This window comes from Protopterus annectens, chromosome 3.part1, assembly GCF_019279795.1.
Source record: "Protopterus annectens isolate FY-2018-M chromosome 3.part1, PAN1.0, whole genome shotgun sequence".
Taxonomy (NCBI): Eukaryota; Metazoa; Chordata; order Ceratodontiformes; family Protopteridae; genus Protopterus; species Protopterus annectens.
This window is the reverse complement of record NC_056732.1, coordinates 971,860,841-971,882,135: the sequence shown is the minus strand read 5'-3', so window position 1 is coordinate 971,882,135 and position 21,295 is coordinate 971,860,841.

Below are 21,295 nucleotides of genomic sequence, written 5' to 3'. Positions count from 1 at the left end.
GTTAACAGAGCGATTTTGTGAGAAGCATCAACTGGCCTTGTCCATAAGGGACATAGGTTCCACCCCAGGGGTGACTTTACAATCACCCAACTAGTTATCAAGATTGAACTTGAACAGGGTCATTGAGGAGCACACTGCTTCACACAGTGGGAGATTTTCACAGAGGAGTGTCAATCACTGGGGTATATATCACTCTCCCCAGCATGTTCTGTTTATGTCACAGGCTAGGTTAAGAACCCTGGAGCAAGTTATTCTCATCCCATTTGATTTGCAGATGTCCAGCATTTCCAGTAGAGCAGGGTCTAAGACTACTCTGTAGGCCAGACATGTGTCGCCTCTCAGCAGCCTGCATAATACTGAGTACAGTGAGAAATCTTTCAGTCTTTCCATGTATTTCAAGTTTGGAGGACCTGGCTTCTTCCAGTCACAAATCTTTGTGTTTTCTCCCATTGCTGCAAGTATCTAGTGATGTCCAGACAGAAGGGAGTATTGTACTCAATTAGTGGTCTCATAAAGGTAGAGTACAGCAGAGCTATGACCTCCCTGGTCTTGGATGTGATGTTCATATGTATGAGTTGCAGAGTGCTGAATGTGTGCCTTAACGGATTCACTTTATAACCTCGAATTACAGAAATGTCGAATTTCAGTATCTTGAGACTATAAAACCGAATCCACAAAACACCGACACAAAAAAAACACGAAAGTCAAAACACTGAAAAAACCGCACACACCATACTACACATACACCACAACACCCACATCACAACAAAAACAAACAAAACTATATACATACACAACTCATACACACATAAGCAAGGGGGCAAGCCCCCTGCACCTCCCCATATGGGGGCTGTACCCCCCACACCCCCCTACGTATATATACTAACTCCGAGATCGCACAAACAGAAAACAGAAGCCGACTCACACACGCACATTCTCCGACCCCTCACACACACATCAAACACATCAGCACACTCACACACACTCTAATTCCCACTCACAACCCTTAGAAAATACTTACCTGACATAACACCTACATCCACACATGGCACCGTGCACCATCAAAACACAATCCCAGACATTACGCAGCGTAAGGTCATAACCGCGAATTTGACATATATTCGAATTCACGATTATGAGCTTTCGCTATTTTAACATTCGGCTTTATAGCCTCGAGATACTGAAATTCGATATTTCAGTAATTCGAGGTTATAAAGTGAATCCGCCTTAACAATGTGGACACATAATGATTAATGTGTAGAGTATTCCCAAGTCTCACAACACTGTGTTTGAGTGTAAAGGGGTGCTATGTATATCATAATTAGCAGGGGTACTTCATTGCCAAAGGGAACAATGAGGCATTGTTTGTTTTAAGGCAGAGTCCATGTGTTTGGCACCAATTATTTGTCTGTGTCAGCCCCTTCTGTAATATGTTACCATAATTGGGGGACTCTATATGAGTGCATCCAGTTAACAGTCATCTGCAAACTTAGTACACCACATGCCATCTACCATTGTCTGGGCTTCAAAGAAATAGTTTACAAACAGTTGAGGGCTCAACACAAATCCTTATGGTATTCCACTGGTAAGTGCACTGGTGGTGGAGCTGCAGCCCCCAACTTAGAGAGTGTGTGCTCTGTCAGTGAACCATTTGGCTATCCATCTAATAATGCATGGCTTAATTCCCAGATGTGATATCTTCACTATAAGACATGAATGGGGGTTAGTGTCAAAGGCCTTGCATAACTCAACCTAGGTGGTATGTCCTGTTATTTCTCATCCAGGTCTTTGGGGACTAGTATCAAATAAGTCCATAAGGTTTACAAAGGAAGATCTACCCTTGACAAAAACAAAATGGGTCAAGCCAAGTGTGATGAAGATCGCCTATGTCCCTGTGGACAAGGTCCATGCTGGTTCCATCTCTATACTTGCAGAGAAGTCTTTTTAGGCTTATTGTTCAATAGTTGTAGTTCTGCATGTTACCAGATTCATGTGCATTGCATATCACACAACATTTGATATTAATTGTTGTAGTGTAGGTGATATATGTGTGGAAAAAGTACTGAGACACCAGGGTTACAGTGCTTGGGAGAGGCAACACATGGCTGTATTGTAAATATGTGACATATTGTTAGATAGGGCCTTCAGTTTGTTATGTTTCCTCATGAAATTTCATGTCATAGACAGGAAATGGATAGTAAACAGCAGTAATACCTGCTGATATTTACTTTTCCATAATAAAGTGAGCAACAGGTTTGCGTGACGATTGGCAAAGTGTATGCACATGCAAGATACACATGTTTGAGCATAGCTAAGCAGTGCACAAATGTGAGACACATTGCTAAAATATGACATTTAGTACTGACTCTATGAAACATACCTACTGCTTAACTGACTGCGTGGCAGCACGTCTTAATGCATTGATATATTTATTTTTGGGCAAGATAGTACTGGGTAGGAGTCCAGGTATATCTAATACTGTTAAATACTTTTAAATAAGCATTGTTAAGGCAATGACATGAATTCTTTATAGTACGTGTATTTCTGTGTGTTGGCTTCAAGCAACAGGGTTAAGCAGCATTGTGAGGTAGTAACCACAGCATTTTGCTGCAGCTCACTGTTGCTGTGCATTGGTGCATGATGCGCACTTCTGAGCAATCATGGAGCCCAAAAAGTGAAAGGATCCATTGCGTTTTCTGCTACTTGAGTGTGTTGTATGTTGTGACTGTTCCTACTCCAGGCCAGTAATCAAAGAGCCTCAATCCTCACCACTGACACTGGTGAGGAACGGCCACAAGGAACAAAAATAGATACACACAGTATTGTCAGATGCAACTATCTGCGCCATGCACAATTTCCCCTTAAGATCACAGAGGGAGCATACTCCAAACCTGGGGATGGAATCTCTCTCTTCAGGGACCCAAACAAGACTCTACACTGATGACTTTGGAGCTCTGTGTCCCTGTTCCAAGTCGCTGACAGACAGACATGGATATTTGATTTACATGCACACACACACACTCACACACACACACACACACACACACACACACACACACACACACACACACACACACAAACACGCACAGACACACACACACACACACACACACACACACACACACACACACACACACACACGTACACACTGACTCACTCACACACACACATACACACATATCTGGGAAAGGCTGGCACAGATTTACCAGCTGTGACCCCTCTGCCCAAACTATAAGGCAATTACACTGCCACCAGTCGGCTACTCTAAGGATCTTAAAAGTTTACCAAATTATACTGACTAAAATTAATACCAATATAAATGATAGAGTTTGACCAATGCAGCAAAGGTTTCAGGAGCAGCCACAGTATCCTTAAAATAAGCATAAGTACTCTAAAGATGTTAAATGCATTCCCTAAAAGACCAGCCACAATGAAAGGTATAGAAATATTTAATAATAAATAATGAAATAGAAATCATGAGAATACTGCTACCTAGTTAAGATAAACACCAGAGTTTTAATCACATGAGTTGGATAGATTATCACAGATGCAGGAAAAACAATACTTAACTAATCTCACAATATTTAACTCACTGACTAAAGAATTACTGTTCCCTAGTTAAGTTACTTACTACAGCAAGGCAATATGACAAGTATTGTGTTGCTTACTACGTTGAGGCATGATGAGGTGTGTGGTTGTTTGAAATATTTGTGAAAGATCTTTCCTGTCAGGTTCTAAGAACAACGTCCTGCTGTGGGATTTCCATCATGTCTCTCACGAATATCTAAAAAAAATAATTTTAGAGCTGGTTATAGAATTACTTCACATCTGGTCACCTGACCCACAGCTTTGCTAAGATCTGTTTCAGCATCTGAAAGCCACAAAACAATCTCAAAAACTTCCACACCTCCAGGGTAGCAATTAGTTCACTCCCCTAAGGACAATACAGTATGATTCCTGGTCCTCTTTTTCCCATTTTTTTCTTTGGCTGCAATCAGACCTGTAAGATAAAATATTTATGGCCTAAACCAACCCATTTTATTTTCAACCTATTTTTCAAAATTAGTTGGGCTGAGATTAACCTATTCCCTTCCAGAATTCTCTGTTCAAACATATACATTTAATCATTTATAATAATACTGTCTGACATACATGTGTATCACTTTTCTGTCCAGCAGGACCCACTGTTGATGCATTTTTAAGACAAGTAACTTTAAAAATACAGTTTTAACACACACATGTGTACAAATAAGTGTGATAGTCAAATGACATAACATTCTTTACAAAATTCCAGCTAACTACACTGGCATATATTACATATGCACTGCACTACTCTCCCTTGAACAGATCTTCTTCTTCTTCTTTCGGCTGCTCCCATTAGGGGGTCACCACAGTGGATCAACTGTTTTAATTTCTTCCTGTCCTCTGCATCTTGCTCTGTCACACCAACCACCTGCATGTCCTCTCTCACCACATCCATAAACCTTATCTTAGGCCTTCCTCTTTTCCTGTTACCTGGCAGCTTCATCCTTAGCATCATTTTCCCAATATACTCTGCATCCCTCCTCAGCACATGTCCAAACCAACGTAATCTTGCATCTCTGGCTTTGTCTCCAAACCTTCCAACCTGGGCTGACTCTCTAATATACTTATTCCTAATCCTGTCCATCCTCATCACACCCAGTGCAAATCTTAACATCTTCAACTGTGCCTCGTCAAGCTCTGACTCCTGATTTTTTGTCAATGCCACCGTCTCCAACCCATATAATATAGCTGGTCTCACTACCCTCTTGTAGACCTTCCCTTTCACTCTTACTGGTACTCGTCTGTCACACATCACTCCTGACACTCTTCTCCACCCACTCCATCCTGCCTGTACTCTCTTCTTCACCTCTCTTCCACACTCACCATTACTCTGAACTGTTGATCCCAAGTATTTAAACTCATCCACCTTCGCCACCTCTACTCCCTGCATCCTCACCATTCCTCTATCCTCCCTCTCATTCACACACATATATTCTGTCTTAGTCCTGCTGACCTTCATTCCTCTTCTCTCTAGAGCATATCTCCACCTCTCCAGGGTCTCCTTCACCTGCTCCCTACTCTCACCACAGATCACAATGTCATCTGCAAACATCATAATCCATGGGGACTCCTGTCTGATCTCGTCTGTCAACCTGTCCATCACCATTGCAAATAAGAAAGGGCTCAAAGCTGATCCTTGATGTAATCCCACCTCCACCTTAAATGCATCCGTCACTCCCACCACATACCTCACCGCTGTCACACTACCCTTGTACATATCCTGTACCACTCTTACATACTTCTCTGACACTCCCGACTTCCTCATACAATACCACAACTCTTCTCTAGGCACCTTGTCATATGCTTTCTCTAAATCCACAAAGACACAATGCAACTCCTTCTGACCTTCTCTGTACTTCTCCAACAACACTCACAGAGCAAACATCGCATCTGTAGTGCTCTTTCCTGGCATGAAACCATACTGCTGATCACTAATCATCACCTCCCTTCTTAACCTAGCTTCCACTACTCTTTCCCATAATGTCATGCTGTGACTGATCAATTTAATCCCTCTGTAGTTACTACAGCTCTGCACATCACCCTTATTCTTAAAAATCAGTACCAAAACACGTTTTCTCCATTCCTCAGGTATCCTCTCACTTTCCAAGATTTCATTAAACAATCTAGTTAAAAACTCCACTGCCACTTCACCTAAACACCTCCATGCTTCCACAGGTATGTCATCTGGACCAACAGCCTTTCCATTCTTCATCCTCTTCATAGCTATCCTTACTTCCTCCTTCCTAATCCACTGCACTTCATGATTCACTATCCGCACATAATCCAACCTTCTCTCCCTCTCATTCTCTTCATTCATCAGCCCCTCAAAGTACTCTTTCAATCTGCTCAACACACTCTTCTCACTTGTGAGTACATTTCCCTCATTATCCTTTATCACCCTTACCTGCTGCACATTTTTACTAGCTCAGTCCCTCTGTCTAGCCAATTGGTACAGGTCCTTTCTTCCTTCCTTACTGTCCAACCTTTCATACAACTCTTCATACGCCTTATCCTTAGCCTTCGCCACCTCTCTCTTTGCCATGCACCTCATCTCCTTATACTCTTGTCTACTTTCTTCATCTCTCTGACAATCCCACTTCTTCTTTGCCAACCTCTTTCTCTGAATACTCTCCTGTACTTCTTCATTCCACCACCAGGTCTCCTTGTCCTCCTTCCTCTGTCCAGATGTCACATCAAGCACCTTTCTAGCCATCTCTCTTAGTTGCTGTGCTGTAGTTACCCAGCTATTTGGTAACTCTTCGCTGCCACCCAGTGCCTGTCTTAACTCTTCCCTGAGCTCCAACTCACAATTACCCTTTTTCAATTTCCACTATTTGATCCTTGGCACTGCCCTCACACTCATCCTCCTCTTCTTGATTAACAGTGTCATCCTACAAACCACCATCCTATGCTGACTAACTACACTTTCCCCTACCACCACTTTACAGTCTTCAATCTCCTTCAGACTGGCCCTTCTATAACACTACCTTATATCATCACGTAAGTGATTCTATTTTTTGACCAGATTAAAGTGGTGAAAATGTGGTAGCTAGGAATGTGGTGAAATGAGGAGCAAGCAGGAGAAGAAAAAAAGGGAAAGCAAGACTAGAATGTACAGGAGGTAAGTAGGTAGGAAAGAGCCATAGCTATCAGTTTCTTTAACAGTGTAAACTGAATTTATATGCAGAATATTAACTGAATTTGGACTGTCATTTCCAGCGAGAAGGGTGACCCCAACACAATCATGTTGTATATCCAAATGGACTGAATCAGCTGTGTCAAGAAGACACCTGTGCAACATGGAGAGCTATGTATGCAACATTTTTTGTGGGGCAGGTGCCCATATTTTTTTATTTGAAAGAGAAAGGAATGTTAGGGAAGGGATGTAGGTTTGTCTGAGTCAAGTAAGTTGGGTAGGTGAGGAAGAAATTGCAGACAGACAAGACTAACAAAACAAGAGCCAGGGATGGTGATGGACACAAAAGGTTGGGAAATACCATGATTAAAGTGAGGGTGGAGACAACCCAGACACATAGCCATCAAGCTTGGAAACAGTGAGACTTGAGTCCTAACCAAATGGACTGTCCACCTTACTCCACTGGTGGTTGGAGTGCTTGATGTCTCCTCCTTCTCCTCCTATGAAACATGAGGGAAAGTAGCCACTCCATCCAGCATTGGTGTGCACCAATGGGGAGGTGCATGGCCCTATGCACCATCCCTGGCTACTCAATGCGGGTGATGAAATCACCACCTCCGCCACTGCTCCCAGAAGGTACCACTGGATCAGCCTTTGGGCAGGACTACCTGAGGGCACAGATAGTGCAGGGGCAGTAAAGGAAGTGCTGCCAGAATGGCTATCAGATGTGCTGGGCATCAGTGCTGGAGCTGGTGGAACATGGGCAGGCTGATCCACTGGGGCTTGCCTACCCTGCTATGCTGTGGACAATTTAGCAATGTGGTACACATGGATGACATTTACACATTTTAATGATGCATAATAAAACAAAAAAAATAAAATAAAAAATAAAAAAATATATAAAAATATTTTTAAAAAATAAAATAAAATAAAAAAATAAAAAGAGAGAGATATGGGTTGGGGTAAGAGGAAAAAGAGATAAAATTAGTGCCATCATGTGTGACATACAATGCAGTAATACAATTATACAAGTCTATTATCTTATCTTTTACATTTAATTATAGCTCCTAACAGATAAATGCTATACTACAGATTGCTGAATGTAATCCGTGAAATGTGCATATATAGCACATATGCATGTTGCAGTTATACAGATTACAGTTTACAGCAGGGTATTTTTGCCACTGGTATAATTTTGTTTGATTTATTGTACATATTATTGAAGATATAATGGTATTGCATAGTTGTGAATTGTGGTATTTAAACCCACAACCTTTGACTAAAGTCTAAAGTTGTACTCTTACAGTTGGTTTATGCTGCAGACAAATGCATGCATACTTGCTTTTACAGGTGAGATTTACATGCTCAGTTAAATACAACTCTATAAAAGACCAAAAAAGCTGTCTTTAACTTTTTATACCACAATAATACTTCTCTTTTGCTGCATACATGCCACTTGTTTCCCTCAATCTCTCCAATCTAGCCTCATGGGCATGGACATTGAACTCCTGACCCAATCCATTTGAGTAAAGAACAAAAAAGAACAGAAGAGCATTATGCATACTAGTCTTGCCTTTATTAAGCTTTCTAAGTCTTACAAGTACTCTCTTTAGTTGATACTTAGACAGCTGTGGGATATCAGCAGTCCTAAATTCTTCCAACCAGTGGTTGAGATTATCCCTCTTTCTCCTCTGTAGGACATTAAAATGATGCCTCCATTACTCTCCAGTGCATGGCATAGCAGTGGCACTGGATATAGCATGGACTAAACTATTCCATGCCTCAGACTTGTACTGGGAGGAAGAATAGTTCCCCCGCTGAAGCCTTTGGCTGCAGTGCTTTACCAAGAGTCCATTAAATATATTGTACTCCTGGACACCCCACCTCTGTACCCTAAACCTGGCACTTTCCACTAAAGCAAACTATGTCTACCAGTAGACCTAAAGCAATGTAGACTGATTTTTTCCCACCAAATCCAGTTATTGCATTTATTGGAGTGTGAACACCCAAGCAACACATTTGTGCAATGGTAAGCAGAGAGCAGCAGTGCCAAGAAGTGAGGAATAAATTAATTGCAATTGGAAGGTTAATCTGACACTTGGCCTTAGTTTGAGGGTGTCTACTGATGTAGCCTGGAAATATATATTGGAAATTTGAAGGTAACTGTTAGGAGAGTTAGGTTTGCAGATATATGCTGGGGGCATAAATGTAATGACCTGACACATTGGTTTTACCTTTATACACTGAGAAAATTGATTTTTATAATGTGGGATTCAAACCTAGGCATAAGGGACAAAACATTTTCATTTACAGCATTGATTTTTCATCTTTGCCATAGAAGAAGTACTGATCAGTTGTAATCAGGAATCATACATATACACAGGTAAGAGTATGAGTTGTTACACATACATGCGTGTGACCTGACAAGGATATTGGATATAGAGACAGTTTTTTATGTGTCTTAGGCAAATGTGAAGGTCATATAAGTCCAAATAACAGAATTATACTTATAGAAAAACAGTACACAGTATACTCTCAGTCATACATCTGAAAACGCAATAATGGTGTCATATCCCTCATAAATATAATTCATATCAGCTGCACTATTTAAAGTGTTATAATTGAGAGTGAATATAATGGGAAGTGGAACAACAGTAAAAGTGCATGGAATATCCTGCATTAGAACCCAGGAGCATGTGTATGGCAGTTTTATACAGACACTTGTTGCTACAAGAAAGGTGAGATAACACTTGCATCTGTTTCAGTTCATTGCTGTAAACTGCACTGTCACAACAGTAAAACAAAGGTGGCACACCCTATACTAGAAGCCAGGACCATCTGTATTTCAGCCCTACACTGACACCTGCTGCTACAGGGCTAATTAAATAACATTCCTTAATGTATTACTCATTCTTAAAGTATCTGTGTTAACCACTATGCAATGCCACTTAGCGGGTTTGAGATGTGCTCACTAGAGTTAATTAAATGTATCCAGTTTCTATTTTTGGCTGCCTGGGTCCTGTCTGCAGGTGTTCTGTCTGCTTATTGGGTGGTCTGGCTGTCCAGTTTGTACTGTGCTTTGGGCAAATGAGATAAACACAGCTAAACCTGTCATTCATTTCTTTCATTCTGTTGATTGCACTAAGAACTGCATCTCGCAAACACTGGCCCTCCAAAAAAAAAGTCTATGACATACACATTAGAAAATGATGGTTCACATGAGATATGTCTACATAGATCTGTTTTTGAACTCACTCCAATGAAACTTCAGAACACAGGATGGGTGCCTTTTCCTCTTTGCCACATGAACTGCTTTGCAGAAAGGAACTGAAATAATTTTACACACAACCAACCACAATATAATTTACAGTAATATGAAACCACACAACTGTTATTTGCACATTTATTATTTTTTGGATATAGTGCACTTAGTGATCACATAAACTGTTATGATGATTGCTTGCAAATATACAGTTCTGTCTTACCTCTCTGTGTCTGTTGGTCATGCTTCAGTTATCTGACCAGTAATCAGAGACATGCAGTCTGTAAGCCATTCTGTATCATGTGTAAGGATAGTAACTGGAAATAATGTCATATGCAGTTGCCAACAAATGAAGGGAAAGTTGGATGTTAATGAACACAACCTGTTAATTATGTGATGCTTATTTACATCCCAACTTTACATTTAATATTTTGTAGGTCTAACCTGACACACTTACTGGATTTAAGGCAGCCTGAAGTGCTGTTGTGCTTTCCTTGTTCCCAACCAGTAATAATTCCCAGTTGCAATCCATTAAAACAAAAACTGAGGGAATATCTGCCCTATGTTTATATCTTCTATATGGAGCTAAGTATTTGGAGTTCAGCAATTCTAATCAGTTCACACCTCATTTGCATATTCACTGTGCTATAGCCCTGAATCTACACCATATAAAAAGGCAACTGTGTAGCTAGGCAAACAGATGGTGAAGATACTTCTTTATGTGGAGAATACTGAACATACACTATTACTTTTGTATATATCTGCACAGATGATTACTGACCTTCAGAAGGTATGCTTGCATTTTGTCAGCTACATACTGCATATGCTGGAATGTAATTAACAAAAATCTGAAGCAAAGGCTTTTGCACTTTTATCTGTATGCATTAGTTAGAAGTGCTCTGATGCCATATGTATGTTTCTTAAGGCATTTCACAATTATACATGACTGACAACACCTTAAAAAGGAATGCTGTCAGATAAATATGTACAAATGTTTCAGGGACAGTTTATTTGATAGCACTTCAGGTTTGTTAGCAAAAATGTGTCATTCGACTGTTCTTTTTGGGGAAAAAGCTATGTTACTGTTATGGCACAAACAAGAATATGTTGCTATTGTGACTCTCCTTTTTTGCATCCAGCCTGTGGTTCATAGTTCACATCAATAGACTGTTTTATGTTTCTCCTGTGCTACCTTTTCTGCTTTATCTGGGAACAGTTATTTTATAGTTACAAGATACTTATGTGTATTATCCTTCTGTTACCTTTTAGTACACCTAGGAGTATGCCACCCAGGCATGTCAATCCTCAGAGACCACACTTCACTGATTCTGGAAATCAAGTGATAGTGGATGCTTTTAGGCAACATGGTGCCTTTCTGCTTGACATCATAGGAACATCATCATAGGTTAGTATTAAGCTAACTGCCCTTGTGAGCCATTTTAAGCCTAGCCAAATATCCCTTGTGAGACTCAAACCCTGCACCTTGTGTTTGTAAGGCAAACACCTTAACTATTAGGCCACCCTACCAACCAACCAGCTTGAAAGGTGACGGGGAGATATAGCATGCAGAATGCAAATTTGGCACCAGATTGTGGACAATTTGAATGCTGTAGGTGGCCATGGCAGGAGATATGAGAAGGTGCATCATAAGGCCACTGACATGATCACATCTGCAGGTAGGAGAACAACTGCAGTGGACAGGGATTGGATGGATTCCCAGTGAAAGGCCTGCTATGGAGTCATAATTACCACCAAATGAAGAGTTCCTGTCCAAAGTCAGGGATCCAAACAGCACCCAAGAAAGTGCAGAATAGTACGAACTGGATGTCATTGTAACAGTTTCCAGGACAGCAAGTATGACCCAGGAGGAGCTTCCAGGTAGACTTTAGTATCTCAGCTGTTGAATAATGTTGTATAGTAAAACAATTGAAATTGAAATATTACTTCTATGTCATAAGATTTATTTTTTGTGGGCAGGTTGAAGATAGTTACAGTTAACACATTCTGACTGATTAGCCTAGGTTGGAGTTGTCAACCAAGTTTTTGTTGAAAGTATAGTCAATGGACATATAATGGGTTAAATGTATTACCCCCTGTGTTACTGTTAATTGTTATGATGTTGCCCTTACCTTTTGGTTGACTTCTTCCAGGACCATCTGGCTTGTAGAGGAGAACCTCATCTGAAGATGGTAAGCCAAACATTTTTATGTTAGTACTGCTGGGCAATTGATGTTGATGTCAGGACTGTTGTGTGTATTGCTGTACTGATGTAATTGTGGCACCACTGTTAGTTTGTAAGTGTATATTGGAATATAGTAATGTAGGTATTAATTTTTTGCTGTGTTTGTTGCTTTTTATCACAGGTGATCCAGACACTGGAAATGTGGGACCTCTGCCACCTGATGTTAGTGTATAAGCAAACTCTGATGATGATAATGGCCAAACAGAAGCACAGTCAGCAGGTGCAGAGGTTGAATCTGACACTGTGATTGACATACAGCCATCCCCTGCACTTCCATGAGACAGTCATTAGGCCTATGCTTACCCATTTCAGTGAGCCCATAGATAATGGGCAGGTGGAGGGTGAAGCCATTGATCAGGGAAGAGAGGTTATTGTGGCTTCAGTACCTGTTTACTCTGGTGGTAGCCAAAGTGTGGGTGAGGTGTCACATAGGAGGGTTGTTAGAGGTGCTCAGAGGAGGCCTGCTGTCCCTCTTCCACGTGATCCAGGTGACTCTTCCTGTGCCACTCAGCATATGTTTAGGGCCATCATGGAGTCACAGGTACATTCCTATAGGTGCTCCTGACAAATGCTCAGGGTTGTAAAAGTTTCTTAGCCTGACATGTATGACTGCCTCCACTGTGTTGTAGATTCAATGGATCGGATGAATGACATGTTGGAATGAGAGGTGTTTGTGATGGAAGGAGGGGTGTCTGCCATGGAACAAGCAATATATGTGATAGAATGTCTGCTGGGAGGGGAAAGGCATTCTCATGGGTACAGGTCAGCCCCATCATCTGCTGTTAGCCAACGTGGCCGTGTCCAATTATACTTCCATAGCAACAGAATTTCCACTGCTCCATCAGTGGGTGAGCTGACCACACCCAGACATGGCAGGCCATGGGGTTCTGATACTGGGTGTTCCTGTGAAGGGTGCTTGCCCAGCAGACATCAGTCACATTCAGGTAGCAGCAGTGCATCTGACCATTAGTGTGAACATGCCAGTGCAACCCCAGGCAGAGCCAGTTCTCTTGGTCGGGGACACAAATGATGAACTACCACCTCTACAATGCATAGCTCACACCTGTCCGACATACCAAGACATAGAGTTAGCACAGAGCTTGGCTGTGTTTATGCAGACACTCACAAACCAGTTTCAGCTGGATGACCCCTACAGACACACACACAACAGTTACATGGTTCAGCTGTGCAGCTTAAAACTCATATTGTCTCACTGGCCATGTGTTGTGTTATCCATATGTCTGCTTGCTTCTCTTTCTTATTCACACACATATTCACTGACCTTTTGTGTCAGCCTAGGCTTCCTGCCCCCCCCCCCTCCACAACACCCTGTACAAGTGAGGATAACTATGCCATATCCCTGTTTTCTATCTTTTTGATTCGGGGATACATAAGCTGTGTGTTTGATGCTCAGGGTACATAGCTGACTTAGTATAGCTACATTTGTGGTGTTGAACTGGCAATTAGAACTTTGACTTATATCTGCCTTGGAAAGTTGGACAGTTGATAGCCTCAACATTTCCCATCTTTATTTTGAATGATCTTGTGAGAGTTGGGAAGTCTGAAACTGTAATGTGTATCATTACTTTCTAACATCTCTCTTTAATGATTTTTCAGTAAAAATATATGGTGCAAAACAGAGGACATGCAGTGATGCAGTGATACTTTTGAGAGGTATGACTGAGTGAATCCTTGATGCCTGAGTCCTACTACTTAATAATGGACACATATAAATAAAATTAGTCTCTGCTGTTACATGTTAAGGTCATTTCTGTAGATATCTCCCACATTTTTCTTGCTTACAGTACCAACTAATGAAATACAAGAATATGCTACTCATTCATGTTATTACATAATGAACTCCAGGTTTAGTACTTACCTTATAAATGCAACAGTTGCCACAGTTTTATTTCAGGGCTGAGTCTGTCTGATGTAAGCAGTACAGAGTGAATACATGGGGAGGTAAAGGTTGTGAGAGTTTCCTGGCATCAGTGTTAGTATATGTATGTGCATGAGGATGGTTTTAGGCTCTTAGTTTGTAATTGAGTGTGCTATGCATTGCCTCTTAACCAATGCAAGGGCATATTGAGCATGCTTATGTTTGCTTATGCCCACAGCAGCTGGTGGTTACCCCTCTGACTCCTCATCTGCCTGTGACTGTGGAGACCTTGGCATTTGCGGTGGGATGTGTGCCTCTTCTCCTTGTTGATCCTGCTGAAGCTGTTTTCTCAGGATAATGTTATGTAGTATGGCACATACTGTGAATATTTTAGTACATGTCTGTGGATTGTACTGCAGGGGTCCCCCAAATGAATCTAGGCATGGGACTGTGACTTCAGCAGCCCAAACACATGCTCTATGATATTTCTGGGTTGAGCATGTCCCTCATTATGGCATTCTTCAGTGGGTGTGTATGCATTTCTGATGGGTGTCATCAGCCATGGTTCCAGTGCATAACTTGCATCCTCCAATAAATGATCCAGTGAGATATCCCCCCTAGAAAATGTTTGATACAGCTGAGAGGTGTGCCAGATATGTAAGTCATGGTAAATGCCAAGGTTGCCAGCACACAAGTTCAAGATGAATCCCTTGGCATTGCACAAGACTTGGCATTTAATAGAGTGGAAGCCCTTTCTGTTTATACAGAGCTAACCCTGTTCATCTGGTGGTGCCTTGATTTTTATATGTGTGCAGTCTATGGCACCCAGTACTTCAGGGTAGTGTGCTACATGGTGGAACTCCTGCTTATTTCTGGCCCTCTCCTCAGGACTACAGGGAAAATATATGTGGTCACTGGCATGCTGGAGCATAGCTTTCAGGAATTGATGGAGGATCCTGGATACTGATGCCTGTAACACTCCCAGCATGTCCCCTTTTGGTCTCTGAAAGGTATTTGTAGCTACGATTCTAAGTGCTACACATACCTTTGTCTCGACTGGGATGGGTTCCCTTTAGGTGGCCCTGGATCTGAGTTGAGATCAATGGACATTGTAGCATTCCTGTAGTGTGCCTCTATCCACTCTGGAGTATTCTACAATTTTCATATCATGTAGGTTGTGATAGTTTAAATGGGGCCTGAAAACTCTTCTTCTTGGCCTAGGTCTATTGGCAGCAGCAGTATTGACTTCAGCCTGTAGCACATACAAATGAATTAAAGCAGCAGCAGCCCCTAACATTGTTTATGTATAGACTCCTTCCTGTGGCTGCATTCTAGTAGTTTTGGAATCCACAGTGAAAACAAGCACTGAGTCTACACAGCTGCTTTATAGCTTGGTGAATAGGTTCTCTGTGCTGGATTTTTTGATTAACATACAGTTCAGCTGCCTATACTATAATTATCATGCCACAGTGTTTACCTTGTTTGTGCTATGGTGCACAGCTCTACACACCATGTAGAGACACTGACTAACTCTAAAATACTGTGCTACCATGTAGGTTTTATTGAATTTGGTTGATAATCAGTTGCGTCTAAGAATAAATTTTAGATTTATAATCTACACAGTTTATCAGTTTATATGTCTTTACTCTACCACATCTATGGCCAAGCTGGTACAGCGGTTAGCGTTGTTGCCTCACAGCAAAAGGTTCTCTGGTTCGATTCCTGGCTAGAGTGCCTTCTGTGCAGAGTCTTCATGTCCTCCCCATGACTAAATAAATGTTAAAGACATGCAGGTAGGTGCATGCGTGTGTGGGTGTTCCTTCTTTGAAGGTTTGGTGCCAGGCTGGCAGCTCTATACTGTAAAAATCTACTGCCAATCATTATCAGACTGGTGATCCACTGTGGCGACCCCTGGCTGGGAAAAGCAGCAAGATTTATTTTACCACATCTTATGTATCAATAAAATTGTTTTCTATTATGCTCAATATCTTTATATCAATTTTATTCAAATTTTTCTTCATCTTGTCTCACACTGTGTTTAGTTTGTCAGTCCAACTTCTTTATTTCAGTCTTCAAAGTTATAGTTTGACCACTTTTCCATTTCTAATATTTTTTCTATCACCTTAATGAATTATCTTGTTCTTATGGAAATATGTACTCCTGGCATTCTATCACTAGATCCTGATGTTAAACATTTTTTTTTTATTTTTTTGCATTCAAACAATTTCTCTTTCAAAACATGTCACATTCCTTCTGCAGTTTTTCCACTAAATGTATCACTTCAATTAGTTTTACAAAGTGACTGTTTTGTTTTCTTACTAATCTTCTGTGCATTTGTTTAGATTTCAGATTGGCAGAATTATCTAGCAAAAATTTAGCCTTTATAACCCTGTGATCACTGCACATCAATGGTAAAACCTGACTTAAAGTAATAGTCATTTCCTTAGGAACATGAACAGTGTCACTCTAGTATTTTCCATTCCCTGGTAGGTTTTATTTACAATCTGAAGCAACTGTTGTTCCTGAACATACATTGTAAATAATTTCCTTACTAATGTTGTTAAATCAATATTATTCCATGCAGTTTCTAGTAGATTTCAACCCCCATCAACCATCATTTTCCCTCCTGTGTTTCATGCAACAAATCTATGAATTCATCTAGGCCAACAGCACTTGATTTTGGTGGTTTATATACTTCCGCAATATTTATATGTTTCAGAGTTGTCTTGATTGTCAGAGTTACACAATCTAAAGTACTGATGTTCTCCCTGAACATGAAATAATCACAGGTCTCATAACAATCGTTATTCTCTATCATAACACCTCCACTTGACTTTTTTGTTAGAATGTCTGTTACAGTAAAAACATTTATAACCTGACAGAAATGGTTTCAAGTCATTGTTGTTTAACCATGTTTCACAAACAATAACAACATCAATCTTGTGGGAATGTACCAAATTTTCCAATTAAAAAATATTACTAATGCTCTTAGCATTAACAAATATCAGAGATGAATCAAATTTTGCTGTGAATGGTTGCATTTTCAATCTGGCTGAAATGTTGTGATGTGCTTGTCAAATTTTGCAATATATCTGCGGTGAAAATTATCTTCCTTGGTCTTGACAAGTGCATGCTACCTTGTCTGCAAACATGTGCCCAAAATTAGGCTTCCATTTTTTTAAACAGGCCATTTTTACTAATCAACTACCATCCACCATACCCAAAGTCTCAATAGTCCAATATGCAGATAATACCACCATTATCTTTGCAGCCAACTCCCTTAACCACCTCCCCTCCCTAACACAAGAATGCTTTTTCCTGGCAGAAACATGGATCACTAACCAAAACCTCATTCTAAACTCAGCCAAAACTAAATTTCTCGTCTTCAGCCCTCACAGATCTCCACCCTCCTCATCTAACTTTTTAGTCTCCTCTCATAACAACACCACCATCACACCCAGCAGTCACGCCAAACTGCTAGGCCTCAAAATTGACAATAGCCTTACATTTGACATTCATATCTTCCAGACCATAAAAAGAGTCCACAGAAAAATGGGCCTACTCTATTGCAACAGACAGTTTCTCGCCAGTCACTCTAGGGTTACCACAGCCAGGACACACCTCCTATTGACCCTACTTTATGCCTCCCCCATGCTTACCAATCTCCGAAAAACAGAGCTCAACAAACTAGATAGCTGCTACAATAAAATAGATTTGCCACAGGATCACCTTTGATAACCCACCATTGTGAAAGCCTAAAAAACTCAACTGGCTAGAACTCCCCTCTGACCCTTCAAGTCAACCAACTAGCACTTGCTCACAAAGTACTACATCATCCAGGCAACACACCAGCCCTGCAGCAACTACTCCAGCCTTACACCACTACCAGATCCCTGAGATCAAGTACCCAACACCTCCTTAAGGTAACAAACTTTAAAAATGAGGCAGGTAGATCCATTTATGGCCACTTCAGCTCTAAAATCTGGAACTCCCTTCCAGCACACATAATAAATAACAACTCCACCACCCAATTCAAAAAACTACTGAAAACACACTTCCTGAATTAAAGATTATGTACCTGTACTACCCCTGGATAGTAACTTGTATGTCTCTGTTTTCCAGCAATTAGAGTAACAGCTTATCTACTGCTTGTGTAATGTCTGCATGGGGTAATAGTATCACTAAACACTGTAAAGAAACCTAAAGGACATAGTATGTCACTCATGTGTAGAAATGAGTTATGAAGTTATCTACTCTATCTTCCTTCTTTACTTGCTGTTAAACACCTCTATAACATGTATATATTAATGTAGCCTGTGAATGTTGGCATATACACTCTTTGGTTAACTCACTATCTTATATGTACTATACTTCTATAAGAAGTATAAAGATTGTGTACTCTATATATTGTTTATTGAACCTTTTAGTTAACATGTCTTTTTCTTGTTAATGATTTTACTGCTCTGGAGCTTTTCTTCCCGGGCATCCACTGAAAATGGACATATATCCAGTTGGACTCTCACGGTTAATGTAAAATAAATAAATAAATAAATAAACAAATAAATAAATTAATACAATTTTTTCTTGTAGGTATTCGGACCCCAAAAAAACTTTCCATTCCCAATGACCTAACTCTCTTTTCTGTGTGTGATTTGTGAAAAACACATGCTAACACCTGTACAAGCTATGCTATTAAAGAGGGCTGTAAATTCCCTACTAGCAGTCAGAGAGTCCTTGTGAGAACATTTATACCAACATGAATAAAAATAGCTCCATACCTCCTTACATTAAAGCTTTCTAAGACCTTTCTCACATTCTGCATTTTTGCTTCTGGCAAGCATAATACTATTCAATGTTCATTATTTTTTCTCCAAATGTAAGTATCATTTCCTCTAATAACTGAATGTCCAATTACACGAATATCTTTTCTGACCAGATCTAAAGACTCCTCAACTTCTAATTCAGTAATATCTGCTCTGTCAATTGCTACAAAAGAATGACTTTTGTCACCATTAGTCTTAGTAATCCTACAGTTTTCATTGTATATTACATTTGCAAACATACGCTGCTCATTCAGCTGCCTTTGTACATCTATAGTTTGAGCCACGTTGTCAACAACTGTCTTTCTCCTCTTATTTTTACAGTAATGCTCTTCAATCCTTCCAACTTACATTTTGATTACTTCTTTTTTACCTGCCCCTTGCCTGCTTTTTCTACATTTGTTTTGAAAATATTATGCCTTTTTCAGTAAACTAAAGGTTTTCTGACAGAAAAAATGTTATCATTCCCTGTAGTCTTTGTGTTAAGTAACAAAGCAGTGTTCTTTTTACTATGTACTCACTTTGCAGTAGTGACATCATTTTCTTTCTCTTCACTGTTATTTGTTGTGAACTTCTTTCTTTTTTTTTCATCTAGATACACTGAGTCCTCAGACTGCTGAATACCTGTATCCCGAGAAGTAAAGTTGTCATCAGTAGTAGCATGTTTAATAGGGGTTGAATGATCTTTTCTGACAATAGACACTTCCCTTACTAAATGTGTAAAATTTCAAATTTGTTAATATCATCTATCTCATAAGTCCAGTCATTAATATATGTAACAGCAGTTCTCCAAGCTGTCCCAGTTGCACAAGTGCAATCAACATCAGTAAATCTAGATTTACTTCTAATAAGGCTCAGCAAATCCTACAACTTTTGGCATGAGGAGCACAGGTCATCAATGTTATTAAGTGTTACCTTCAAATCTGGGTCTGCAGAGATAAAACAAATTATAAATCAAAATAAATCCATATTTACCAGGCAATTGTACAGTCAGTCACAACCCCAGGATTGTTTCAAATAAGCAGAATATAAAGGGGTAAAAATGATAATGATGGGCTGTACAATACTACAGCACTGTGTATCCTAAATCAAAGCAGGAAATAGACAAGGGAAAGGTGGTCGACTCAGCCTACCTAGACCTCACAACGGCCTTTGACACCATTCCCAATTCTGGTATTATAGACAAGCGCACCAGCCCGACCATAAACCCCTACGTCACGAGATGGGTTGCCAACTGGCTCACAGACAGAACCCACATGGTAAGAGTTGCGGGAGCTAGGTCTAACTCTATACCGGTTACAAGTGGCATTCCCCAGGGCTCAGTTCTAGTACCCCTCCTGTTTAGCATATACTTCTCAGAGGTACAGGCAAGCAAAGGAGGATTATGGCTGACCAAGTTCTCAGACAACTGCAAACTAGGGGCTATAACTGACTCTCCAGCTGACACAGACATCCTCCAAAGGGGTCTCACTGAGACAGATACCTGGTGTCAAAACCATGGCCTCAAGCTAAATGCCAAAAAATGCATAGTCATCCCCTTTGGAAAAAAACAATGTACCCACAAACTACCACATAGGTGGTATCCCCCTAAATAAGGAAGGCAAAATAAGGGATCTGGGGACTCAAGTAGAAAGTAATCTCTGTTTTGATAATCACATTGCCAAAGTGGTTAGAAAATCCTTCTATGTGGCCCATCTACTTACAAAAGGGTTTGCATCCAGATCAAAAGAGGTAATTGTGCCCCTCTATGCATCACTCATCAGACCCATCATAGAGAACAACGCCCCATTTGGGATGTACCTTATAAGACATCTGCAACAGCTGGAAAGACCACAGAAGTACCTCGCTAAGAGGATCACTGGCCTTAAACAGATGCCCTATGCAGCTCGACTGAAGAAACTCCAGCTGTACTCAGTTGCATACCGCCTACTCAGAAGTGATCTCTGCCTGACATAAAAAGGCCATGTCCAACTCAGAATTAATGGTCATGCTCCTCCTAAAGAAAACCATATCCCCATCAAGCCACACATTCTAGGGATCTAAACCTCACCACAACAATACATAGGATGTGCTGGAGGGATAGATTCCTGTCTCAGAGACTTCCCATGCTCTGGAACAAGAATTCCAATCTACATTAGGCAGAGTTCCTCACTAACACTTTTCAAGAGAAACCTTGACGAGTGGATGGGAAACACAAAGTTTACCCTGGGGATCACTTCAGGGCTCTGCTGGACAGAGGTACAGGGAACTAATCTAAGGGGGTAGCAAAAGCCAACACATTCTGGCTAGGCTTATAATTGCCTTTGGGCAGATAGCCTAGAACCTACCTATGAACCTATGTAAAGTTATAACAAATGTTACTGATGTGATG